Here is a 12,236-nt window from a genome sequence, read left to right on the forward strand (position 1 = left end):
ATGATTATGCATTCCTTTGTCTCAACAAAGAATCCTCTTTATAATTTAATAAAGTACTAATTAAAAATAAATTTCTTCCCTTAAAGACTATTTTTTTTTTTTTTGATAAGTATTCCTTAAAGACTGAATTCGACCCACAAATAACTCTTCAAATTAAAAATTATGTCACTTCAAAAAGAACAAAAAAAAAAAAAAAAAATTGAAAGCAAAAATTTGACCTAACAAGTGTTTTCAAATAATAAAAGAGCTTAAAAATTTTCATGAAAGAAAATTTGAAATTTTATGAAATGATAGATTACAAATATAAGTCTTATTGATTTTGATGATTTAAAGAAAAAAAAATTCAACAAAAAAATTAAAAGATATTTTAAAAATAATAATTTATTAACAAATCAATAATGTTAATAACAAAAATTATAAATCCAAGTCTTGATTTCTCAAAGGAAAAAGTGTTAAAAGTAGTTTATATTTATAAAATTCAATAATTTCATTAATTTGTTTTGCAAAAATGTGTAAACCTTTTTAATAAACAGTTAATACTTTTTTAAAAAAAAATTATAGTTTTCTTTCATATAATAACTAAGATAATTTAAATTGTAGAAGATAAAAAAGAATAAAAAAATTAAATGTTTAGAGGAATATATGATTTTGTTAAATATATCATACAATTTTTTTTTTAAATCTATTTTTTTATTAAGTTTGTAGATTTTCTTATTCAACATTGTTTAAGACTATGTTTTGGTTTTCCGAAAGTAATAAAAAAAATATTATTAAGAAAAATTATTTTCTCATGTTTGATTTCATTATGAAAAATATGAAAGAAAATCAAATTTAATTAAATTTAGTTAGAAATTTTTAGATTTTAAAATTACTTAATCTTTATATTATGGAGGGAAATAAATAAACTGAATTTGAAGAAACATACAAAAAGAATTTATTACTTCAAATCTATTTTTTTTTTCTTGGTTTTTTTTTTCTTCCCTTCTATTTTTCCTCTTTATTTTCTCTCCCTCATATTTTCCCTAAAATTTTTTGGAACTAAACTTAGCGTAAGAGTTAGATTATTTTCTTCTTTGTAGGCATATGGCAAGGAGAGGTGGAGAAGCAAGTGTTTTTTTAAAAAAAAAAAAAAAAAAATTCTATTTCCATTTATCCAAAGAAAGTTCATGCCATTCCTTGAATCCTAATTTTGAGGGCCCCTAGCCAATAAAAAGGAAGCCCATGTCAATTCTTTATAAAAAAAATCTTTCCCTAAAGGTTAAATTTGACCAACAAATAACTCTCAAAATTTAAAATTACATTTTAATTTAAAATATAAATTAATTTCATATTACAAAACACAGTGAGAACAATTTTAGAAAATAGTTATCTAATATTTCTTTTGAACAAAAATTTGCTTGAAAACTTAGAAATATTTTCAACCTATTTTTTGTTTTACCAAATATTTAAAAATATATATATTATATGTAGAACTTTATTTATTTATTTTTTATAATATTTGTATAATTATTTTTTCAAAATAGGTCCTAAAAAACTAGTGAAAAATAGTTATATAATATTTTTAGAAAAAAAGTCTTTTTGGGAACTTTCAAATGTTTTCAACCTATATATTTTGTGTTTGTACATGTGATTTAATTAAATTTTAAACATAAAATTTTAAGATAAAAGTAATAATGATTAAATGAAAATTAATAAAAAATAAATAAAGATAATGGTTGCAACTTAAAAAAAATAAAAAATAAATAAAAACTATCTGAATATTTAATAGATTTTGAGAAAGATTTTATTTATTATGTTTTAAAATTTTCTTGAAATTGAATATATATATATATATATATATATAAAAGAGTGAATTTCCACAATTTTGATCAAAGTGTCTATGAACATTAAGAATCTCATTCTTATAGCTTAAAAAAAAAAAAAAAAAAGGTGCTGAGTTGGAATCCCATTCTTACATGGCTTCAAAGCTATTCTTTCTATAGCGCTTGCTTTTCTCAGGAATTGAGCTTAGCCCTTTAACCAGCGCTTATCAGGGGAATTCTTTCTAAGCCGACAAATGCACTGTTTCGCCTACCGACACCATTCACTAACCGGTTATATATATATATATATATATATATATATATATATATTAATTATGATGAATATATAATTTTATTTTTTAAAAGTTATAAATGCAAGTCTTGATTTCACTAAGTTCTAGAAAATTTAGTAAGAATTTTTCTTGAAAAAAGTTTTAAAACTAGTTTATATTTACAAAATTCAATAATTTCATCATTTTGTTTTACCAAAATGTTCAAACCTTTTAATAAATAGTGAATAACTTGATTAAAAAATTTATAGTTTTCTCTCTTGTAATAATTAAGATAAATTAAACTGAATTATTTTTTAAAAAAGATCATATATATATATTATACAAAGCTTTCAAAAAAAAAACTATTTTTTATTAAGTTCGTAGGTTTCCAGTTAGATTATTTTGCAAGGAATAATCTAGTTTACTAAATGTTTTAGTCTTTATAGGGTGGTATGATAGGTTTTTGTTCAGTTTGGTGATAGAAATCTCTCATTTCTTTCCTGTGCAAAATATTTTCTTTGTCATCGTTCTTTGAATGAGTTTAAAATCATTATTTGGAGCCTTCTGCATCAACAGCTTGAGCTGCCCCAAACAGGTACATGCCCTGCAACTCTCTCTCCTGCTGCTAATCTCTTAGCGTGTGCTATCACCTATTTGGATGATTAGGGTTTCATATCTAATGAAGATGACTATAACAGTGTTCCATCTGTGTCAAGTTATTCCCACCACCAAACAAATTCATGGCTTGCCTAATCATTAATGAAAGGGAAATCACGGATCAACCACAGAAAATACAAGTTGCGACCGTGGGCTTATTGCAACCTTTCTATTAATTGCTAAAACTTGTGAAATAAAATTTGACTTAATCCAATAAAGCTATGTACCAAATCAATACTTTTGCATGGTGGAATATGAGTCTTTCTCACAATCAAGTTCAATTAGAAAGCTACTAGTGTTATGCCCTGATGCTAGCTACTGATGGAGGTGGTACCCTGATATTCATTGGCAGTGTGTTACCCCAATTCAAGCTCTCTCATTCACTGACAATATATAACAGTTTATTCAATGTTTTAAGTCTTAAAACACACTGAAAGAATGAATATCCAAGACAATAAAATAATCATCCATTATGATATATCACAATCCTATAAAAACCCGGAATCATACAAATAAAAGGAGAAACAAAGGAAGGAACGAACAACGCTCAGATACATAAATTCAAATGATATGGAAGGTTGAAAGCCTCAAAACAACTCCCCGAACGTGCACTAAAAATCGACCTGCAGACATACCGAACTGTAGTGGCATCGTGTCTTCTAAGAATAGTACATGAATATTCTCAAGGACTAGTGGTTGCCGGTGGGGGGGAGAGAAATGGGATCGAAGGCATAGTAGTTGGGATAGTGGGAATCGAGGGAATGGTTGGCAAAGTTGTTGGCAGTGGAGGCAACGTGAGCTTTGGGATAGAGGGCATGGTGGGCATGCTAGGAAGTGGAGGCAGCGTGGCCTTGGGCAAAGATGGTTGGGTAGTTGGCAAGGATGGCAGTGTGGGCTGTGGCATGGTTGGAAGAGACGGCAAAGGAGGCATTGTAGGGTTGGGTAGAGTTGGGAGTGAGGGAGGCAAAGGTGGCAATGTTGGTTTTGGCAGAGTGGGTATAACAGGTGTCGTTGGCACAGAGGGTGGAGCTGTGTCCAAAAGACGACGTGCCGCTAGGCTAACATCAATGCTCGAAAATGAGAATAGAACGAAGAGAGATAAAATGAAGCAATTGCAAGAGGCCATTGCTGAATGAGTTTAGAGTGGTGTGTATATAGATTTGAATCGAGCTGTGTTTACTTCAAACTTGAGTTGCTAAGCCATAGCTTGGCGTTGGGTTTTTATAGGTGGATGTATGAAACTTTGGCCTCTAGGTAGGTGATTTGGCCATCGTGTTTGGTGGGAAAACTCGGAAAACCATTTGGAGTGTAGGGGTAGTTTTCCCATCCAACTAAATTCCGTCGACAAAAATTGAAATATTGAGTTGAGTTGAGCTAAATAAGTTTAATAATGAAAGTTTGACCGGAAAAATACGAGTCAGTGGAAAGATTAGGGCAACAAACTTTTTTGGGGTTTATTGTTTGGTTATCTAACAGTATTCAGTTCATGGTTTGGAGCCAATAACACCTCCCTCAGAACCAACAGCTGGTCGCTAAGATGAAATTGGAAGGTTTGCGTATAACATATATAAACATACAGCCTTTTGGTTGATGGACACTTGGAATAGGTGCCGTGGGAAATCTCCCTTCCACCTTAGGTGGAAGTATTCATTCGGTACCAGGGATGAAAGGAGGGATCGACCCTAATATGCTAAAGTTTGTGATGAGAAGTCACTTCTCTATCATCACCTGAGCATCTCACTAAGCCCTTCTCACATCATTAAAAAGGCATTTTCAGCGGAGTTGCTGGAACTTGAGCTTGGTATGCATTCTTTTGTGAGACTAAAATACATAATCATCCCTTCCATTCAATAATGTAGGCCAAGATTATAGAACTTTTTGATAAATTAATAAATGTTATTGAATTATATGATTTTAGATCAAATAGTAAAATATCAAAATTTAATAATAAAATTGAAATAACCATAACAGCTTCTCTTTTATCCAGATTTTTATTGCTATTAGCCATTTTTCCATTTTTTTAAACGTCCGAGTAAGTTTATTTTTCATTCAAAATCACATGATCAATGATAATATCAGTTCAATATAAAATAGTTCTCAAAAACAAGCAGGAAGTATCTTAACAAAGTACAATAATAACTCTAGAAATAAGCTCAAAAAGATTTTACTCTAAAACTTTTTGCATGGCGATGTTTCCCTTAGTGATTTATATTGGCATCCACTAGTTTTAGGGAATTTGTTAATTTGAAAAAATATTGAAAAAATAACCTAACTTTTATAAATCAATTTTATATTCATTCATTTAAAAATATTTTAAAATATATACACTCTTTTAAAACTCAAATAATTATTTGAAATACCCTTTTACTTGATAATATTAACTAAAATTATCCAAAATTAATTTATCATTTGAATTTGATAACAGTGTTTTACAAATAAATATATTATAATTTTTTTTATTATATAATATGAGACAAAAATTATTATGAAATTTAAATTATTATGAATTTTTTTTCTAAAATTATCAAGTGATAAATAAAATCTTTCTAAAAATAAAAACTTAAAAATATAAAATATTTACTCTTACTGTATTTTCAGCTCTTTCTCTTGAAAGTTAATATTTTATTTTTATATTTTTAGCTTTAAAGGTTTTTTTTTTTTAATTTTAATTGTATTTTTTATTTTTAAAATTTCTTATTTTTATTAATCTCAGATCAGTTTTCATAGTAAAAAAAAAAATTGTTAATTAGTATTATTAACATGTAAAAGGATCATTTTAGGAAATAATTATTTGAGTTATGAAAAAATGCATTTATTTTAGTAATATAGGGAGGATGCATGCCACCTTTAGTGAAGTATGTCTATGATGGTTTTTTGTTTTTTTTTTTAAAAAATATTAGGAAAATATTATAATACTTTTTGTTTAACTTATTGTATGGATCCAAAGATTAAAGTTGAAGTTGTAGAAATCATTTTAAATTTTATAGCTATTTATATGAACCAACAATTCCAACAAGAGGATAAGGTATACAATGATTAAACACCTTATATAAATATAATGAGACTCAATATGGTAGTCCTCTTTAAGCGCTACAACTTCATACGCATTTATAAATGATTATTTTTTATGCAATTAGTTAAGAGAAAGCAACAAGTTGGTATATTTCAAGGTCTAATCTTTCAAAATATTTAGATATTGATTACTCTTCATACTTAACCCTTAATGAAATCCAAAATTTTGATATTTTGCCACCTTTTTTGTACTATCTAAAATGACACGTGATCTATTAACTACATCAATATTTATTGTAGCATTGCAATATAATTTTTCTATGGCTATAAATAATTGGAGACACGAGCACAAGACTCACACTAGAGATGATTGAGTCCTTGGCAGGTTTCAAGGATTTGAAAGAGGGACACATGAGGCTGAAAACTTAAGAAGATGAATTCAAAAGTATTGTTAAACAATTTGGATATCAATAAAAAGACAAAGATGTTTGAGATTGATGGAAATGAAGAATGAAGATGAAAAAAGAAGAATGGAGATTAAATAAGAAAACAAAAGTAAATATGAAAATTGAATAATTATATGTTGTTCATTTCTTCTAAATTTATTAAATGTGACTCATTTGTAAAGGTCGAATAATACATATGATTGATAGTTGAGTGGGTACTAACCTAATTGGGATATACTCAAGTTATAGTGATAAAATTCTCACATTTCCCCCCTCTTTTTTCATATAATTTGTGTGAAATATTGAATAAAAGAATTGTATTTTCTATATTTCATTTTATTTTCTTATATTTTAAATTGGGAAAAGTGGGTTTTGATCCATTAATTTGAAAAAAAAAAAAGAGAAAAAAGAATTTCAATTTTTATAAATCAATTTTATTTTCATTCATTTTAAAATCCATGTACTTTTTCATAAGTTATATAATTATTTCCTAAAATACCCTTTTACTTGACAATATTAAATAAAATTATTAAAAAAATAATTTATTATTTTAATGTGATAAAAGTATCTTATAAATAAACATATTATAAATTTTTTATTATATAATATGAGATACAAATATTTTTGAAAAACTTTTCTAGGATCCTCAAGTGATAAATAAAATTTTTTTAACTCCCTAATTAATAATAATTTTATATCCTGTTGTGGACCCCGCATTTCGGCTCATGCGTTTCCCACTTGATGGCGAGCTTGATTTTAATTTGAAAAATGATTTTTATTGATTAAGAAAATGACTTGGAGTCGCCACTTATTTTTGTTTTATTTTTAAAAGGGTAAACAAAATAAGAAATAAAAACCCTAAGTGTGACTCCTTATTTTAGAAAAGGCGATCTGTGAAAAACCCGACCGGGCTCGGGAGTCAGGTTACTTATCGGGAAGGTACGGTACGAACCGTAGCACCCCTCTAAGTCCCTAAAGTCGGGTCTCTACTAATAAAGTGAAGCTGATGTGGCAATCAATAAGAAAAACAATGGACGCTCAAATCAATCATGCACATATAGGAATCAAAACACGCATAGAGATTGACTAGAATGGGAGTGGGTGCGTACCTCGACCACGAGCCACAAATGCGCCATCAAGAAACAAGGTTAGCACACAATTAATGAATACGGAATATAGCTCATGCGTATCGAAGTGCAAAATGAAGATCAAACAAAATACATTAAGTGCAACAGTTGACAATCGAAAGGGATCAAACATCAGACCCCCACCAAAGCCCAATTTATGGTTCATGAATTAGTCTTACAAATTCCGTGTTTTACAATTATGAAGAATTCATTTTTGCTTACGTAAAATCAAGAAGATCAAAAGATTATTTAAAAACCGAAATGAAATTAAAACTATTCGAGTGAAAACGGGATTCTTGGAGTTTATTTGAAAATTGGAATCTTGGGAATTAAATTTAAAAGATTAGAGTTTCGGTAATTAATATGAAATTTGTCAAAGAAAATGAGAACTAAACTTTAGGGAATTAAACTGCGAGAATATAGATTTCGAAAGTTGAATTAATAACAATAATAATAATAAGAAATGAACTTCAGGAAATTGAATTGTGAGAATATAAATTTTTAATAATAATAATAATACTGCGAGAATGTAGATTTTGAAAGTTGAATTAATAATAATAATAATAATAATAATAATAAAAACAATAATAATAATAATAATAATAATAATAATAATAATAATAATAATAATAATAATAATAATAATAATAATAATAGTAATAATAATAATAATAATAATATCCGTTAATAATAATAATAATAATAATAATAATAATATCCGTTAACAATAATAATAATAATTGCAATAATGACAATAATAATAATAATAAGAATAATAATAATAATATTAGGAAATTAAACTACGAGAGTATAGATTTTTAATAATAATAATAATAATAAAAACAATAATAGTAATAATAATAATAATAATAGTAATAATGATAATAATAATAATAAAAACAGTAATAGTAATAATAATAATAATATCTGTTAATAATAATAATAATAATAATAATTACAACAACAACAATAATAATAATAATAATAATAATAATAATAATAATAATAATAAGAATAATAATAATAATAATAATATGAAAGAGGGTTAATAATAATAGGCTTTAGGGGTTAAGGAAAAGGGGTTAAGGGTTGGAAATGGGCTTAGGAGATTGGAAATAGGCTTAGCTTATTATTATTATAATAATAATAATAATAATAATAATAATATCGATAATAATAGTAGTAAATAATAATAATAATAATAATAATGATGGGAATTAAAATAATAATAATAATAAAAATAATAATAATAATATCCGTTAATAATAACAATAATAATGTTCGTTAATAATAATAATAATAATAATAATAATAATATCCGCTAATAATAACAATAATAATGTCCGTTAATAATAATCATAATAATAATATTCGCTAATAATAACAATAATAATGTCCGTTAATAATAATAATAATAATAATAATATCCGCTGATAATAACAATATCCGTTAATAATAATGACAATAATAACAATAATAATTAAAAAGGGCTTTGGGCTCCATCTCCATCAGAAGCCCAAGCCCACTTAATAAAAATCACCCTCAAGCCCATTAACAGCCGTGAGCACTTCCCAGACATCACCGCCACCCACAGCTCTTCCACCCAAAGATCACCGAGAGAAGTCTTAGGCTTCTTATTCTTCACCCCCGCATCCCCATTGTCGACGGCGCCGGCAGGAGTTTCAGCACCGTTATCGTCGTCATCTGTATGAGGCCAGGATCCAACAGCAGATTGGAGGATGGTCACGGTAGCAGTAGCAGCAGCAGCCGCCTCCTGGGCACGCTGGTGGCGACCTGCGAAGCATTGGACGACGGAGCGGGAGACGTAGGAATTGAGGAAGGGGGTGATGCAGCCAAGTTTACGTGGACTGCAGGTGGACTTGGGAAGTTAACAGTGGCCATTTGAAGGAGCTTGGGTGGCCCGGGTCATGCATCACGACTCTAGGAGGCATGAAGCGAAGGTCTTGGCAGTCTATGGACGCATGCATGGGACTGGTGGCATGGGGTGGTAGGGTGAGTGGAATAATGGTGGAGACAAAAGCACAATAATCCCATACAATGAGGAAAACATGCCACAAATATGCCGATGAACCAAACAGAGACAGTGAAACTAAACACATAATCAAACAATCCGCAAAACGAAATCAAGAAACGAAAAATGAGACCGTATACGATTAAATAACATCAAAGGATTCATGACAATCATACCTTCCATGCCCTTCCTTTCTGGTTTCTCCCAACTGATAATGAGGACCCCTTTTCTCTACTCCCAAGCTTTCTTTTCTACCTCAGCTCCCTATCTCCTCTTCTTTGTTTCCTCTTTTTTCTTTCTTTTTCCTTCCTTTTTTTAGCTTCTCCTCCAAGCTATGTCCGTATCCTGTCCCATCTGCCGCCCAAAAGCTCCCCCATCAGTCCCCTTTTTACTGCCCCAAAAATAGATCCCCCCATCATGTCGAGTGGCTCCGGAAAAAAAAGTAGGAAAAATAAATAAATAAAAAGAAGACTCCCTGGCTCCGGGGGGTTCTACAAATATGCCCCTCTTTGATAGAGTTCACAAGTGTAAGGAACGTGAACACTAGAGTGAAAAAGAAGTGTGAAAAGTGAGTGAAATGAAGTGAACTCTATCGAAGAACAAAAAAAGACCCCCGAACCCGAAAGGTACAAGTAGAACACCAACTCACTCGAGGCTCTAAAATCCTAAGAGGCTCAAGGCGCCTCTAAAGCTGCATCGAGGACCCAAACTCCCTCTAAGACGTCTCTATAGGTGACTCGAAGAACCAATGTCGAAGGTGAGTAACGATCGAACCACCCTAGAGCACTGGGAAGGACGTGACCAAAGGGAATGAAACATGCGTGTATCACAGGAGGACACAAGGCGTGGAGTATCTTACAATACAATCAAGGCACATGGCACGAGCTCATAGAACTATATCCTGCACAAAAGACGAGAGGAAACTCTAGAATATCACAGCGAAGTGAGAAGCACATATGCAACTAAGGGAAGTAAGATGAAACATGAAACTGTGAGAATGAAGCATGTAATGCTAGTGATCATAAATGTCAGGAACTGTGGCTCTGAAAGACAAGACTGACTCTAAATGCTAAACTGAGAAAACAATGGCTCTGGAAGCCAAACCCAAAAAGCTAACTCTAAAATGCTAGACTAGAAATCTCATAAGTGAACTAACAATAGGGGGATGCCTTAAATAAACTAAAAGTAGGGGGATGCCCTAGACAAACTGAAAGTGGGGGATGCCTTAGACGAACTGAAGGTAAAGGGATGGGAAAACTAGAAGAGCATAATGAATAAGTGATAAGCATAAGGTGACAACAAACTGAAAGTGGGGGATGCCCTAGACGAACTGAAGGTAAAGGGAAGGGAAAACTAGAAGAGCATAATGAATAAGTAATAAGCGCATGGTGACAAGGTGAGGAAAAACCAAGGACGAACACAAAACCATGAAGGTAAGATGTGCAATGCCGGTGAACATGAATGTGGACTCTGAATGACAAGGCTGAGGAGAAATGACTCCAAACGTTAAAACACGAAAAGGTGATGACTCAAGGTGCCTGAAGGGATATGTACAATGGCTCTGGACGCTAAACTAAAGAAAGATAGTGGCATCGAATGCCTGAATGAGTATGAAAAATGGCTCTGAACGCCAAAACTAAGAGAGAAAGTGACTTTAAAACGCATGAATGGGCACGAAGAATGGCTTTGAACGCCAAATTACGAAAGATAGTGAATCAAAATGCATGAATGGGTACGGAGAATGACTCTGAACGCCAAAAACTAAAGATAGTGGATCAAAATGCATGAATGGGTACGAAAAGTGGCTCTAAATGCCAAAACTAAAGTAAAAAATGGTGATGACTGTGGATGTGGATATGAGAGTACGACTCTGAGCATCAAACCGAGAATGACTAACGACTCCAAACGCCTAAATGCAAATGTGGCTCTGAATGCCAAACTAGAAAGAGGTGGTGGCTCTGAACAACGAAATTGAAAATAGAGATGGCTCTGAACGTCGAAACGGAGGAGTGGTGATGGCTCTAAACATCGAAACAGAGGAGTGATGATGGCTCCGAATGCCAAGACTGGAAATGTCGATGGCTTTGAATGCCGAAACTAAGAAGCAATGATGGCTCCGAACGCCGAAACTGAGAATGATGATGAATTTGACCGTCGAAACTGGAAATGGTGATGGCTCTAAACGTCGAAACGGATGAGTGATAATGGCTCCGAACGCCAAGACTGGAAATGTCGATGGCTCTGAAAGCTGACTGAGAAGTGATGACGGCTCTAAACACCAAACTGAAAACAGTGATGGCTTTGAACACCAAAACTGAAAAGCGATGATGGCTCTGAATGCCAAAACTGAAAAGCGATGATGGCTCTGAACGCCAAACTGAAAATAGTGATGGCTATGAATGCCAAAATTGAGAAACGATGATGGCTCTAAACGCCAAAACTGAGAAGTGATGAAGGCTCTGAACGCCGAACTGAAAATAGTGATGACTATGAATGCCAAAACTGAGAAGCGATGATGGCTCTGAACGCCAAAACTAAGAAGTGATGAAGGCTCTGAACGCCAAACTGAAAATAGTGATGGCTCTGAACGCCAAAACCGAGAAGCGATGATGGCTCTGAACGCCAAACTGAAAATAGTGATGGCTCTGAACGCCAAAACTAAAAAGCGATGATGGCTCTGAACACCAAAACTGAGAACGATGATGACGGCTCTGAACGTCAAACTGAAAATAGTGATGGCTTTGAACGCCAAAACTGAAAAGCGATGATGGCTCTGAACAACGAAATTGAAAATAGATGATGGCTCTGAACGCCAAAACTAAGAAGTGATGAAGGCTTTGAACGCCAAACTGAAAATAGTGATGGCTATGAATGCCAAAACTGAGAAG

This window comes from Vitis riparia, chromosome 3 (genome assembly GCF_004353265.1).
Source record: "Vitis riparia cultivar Riparia Gloire de Montpellier isolate 1030 chromosome 3, EGFV_Vit.rip_1.0, whole genome shotgun sequence".
In the NCBI taxonomy this organism is placed as follows: domain Eukaryota; kingdom Viridiplantae; phylum Streptophyta; class Magnoliopsida; order Vitales; family Vitaceae; genus Vitis; species Vitis riparia.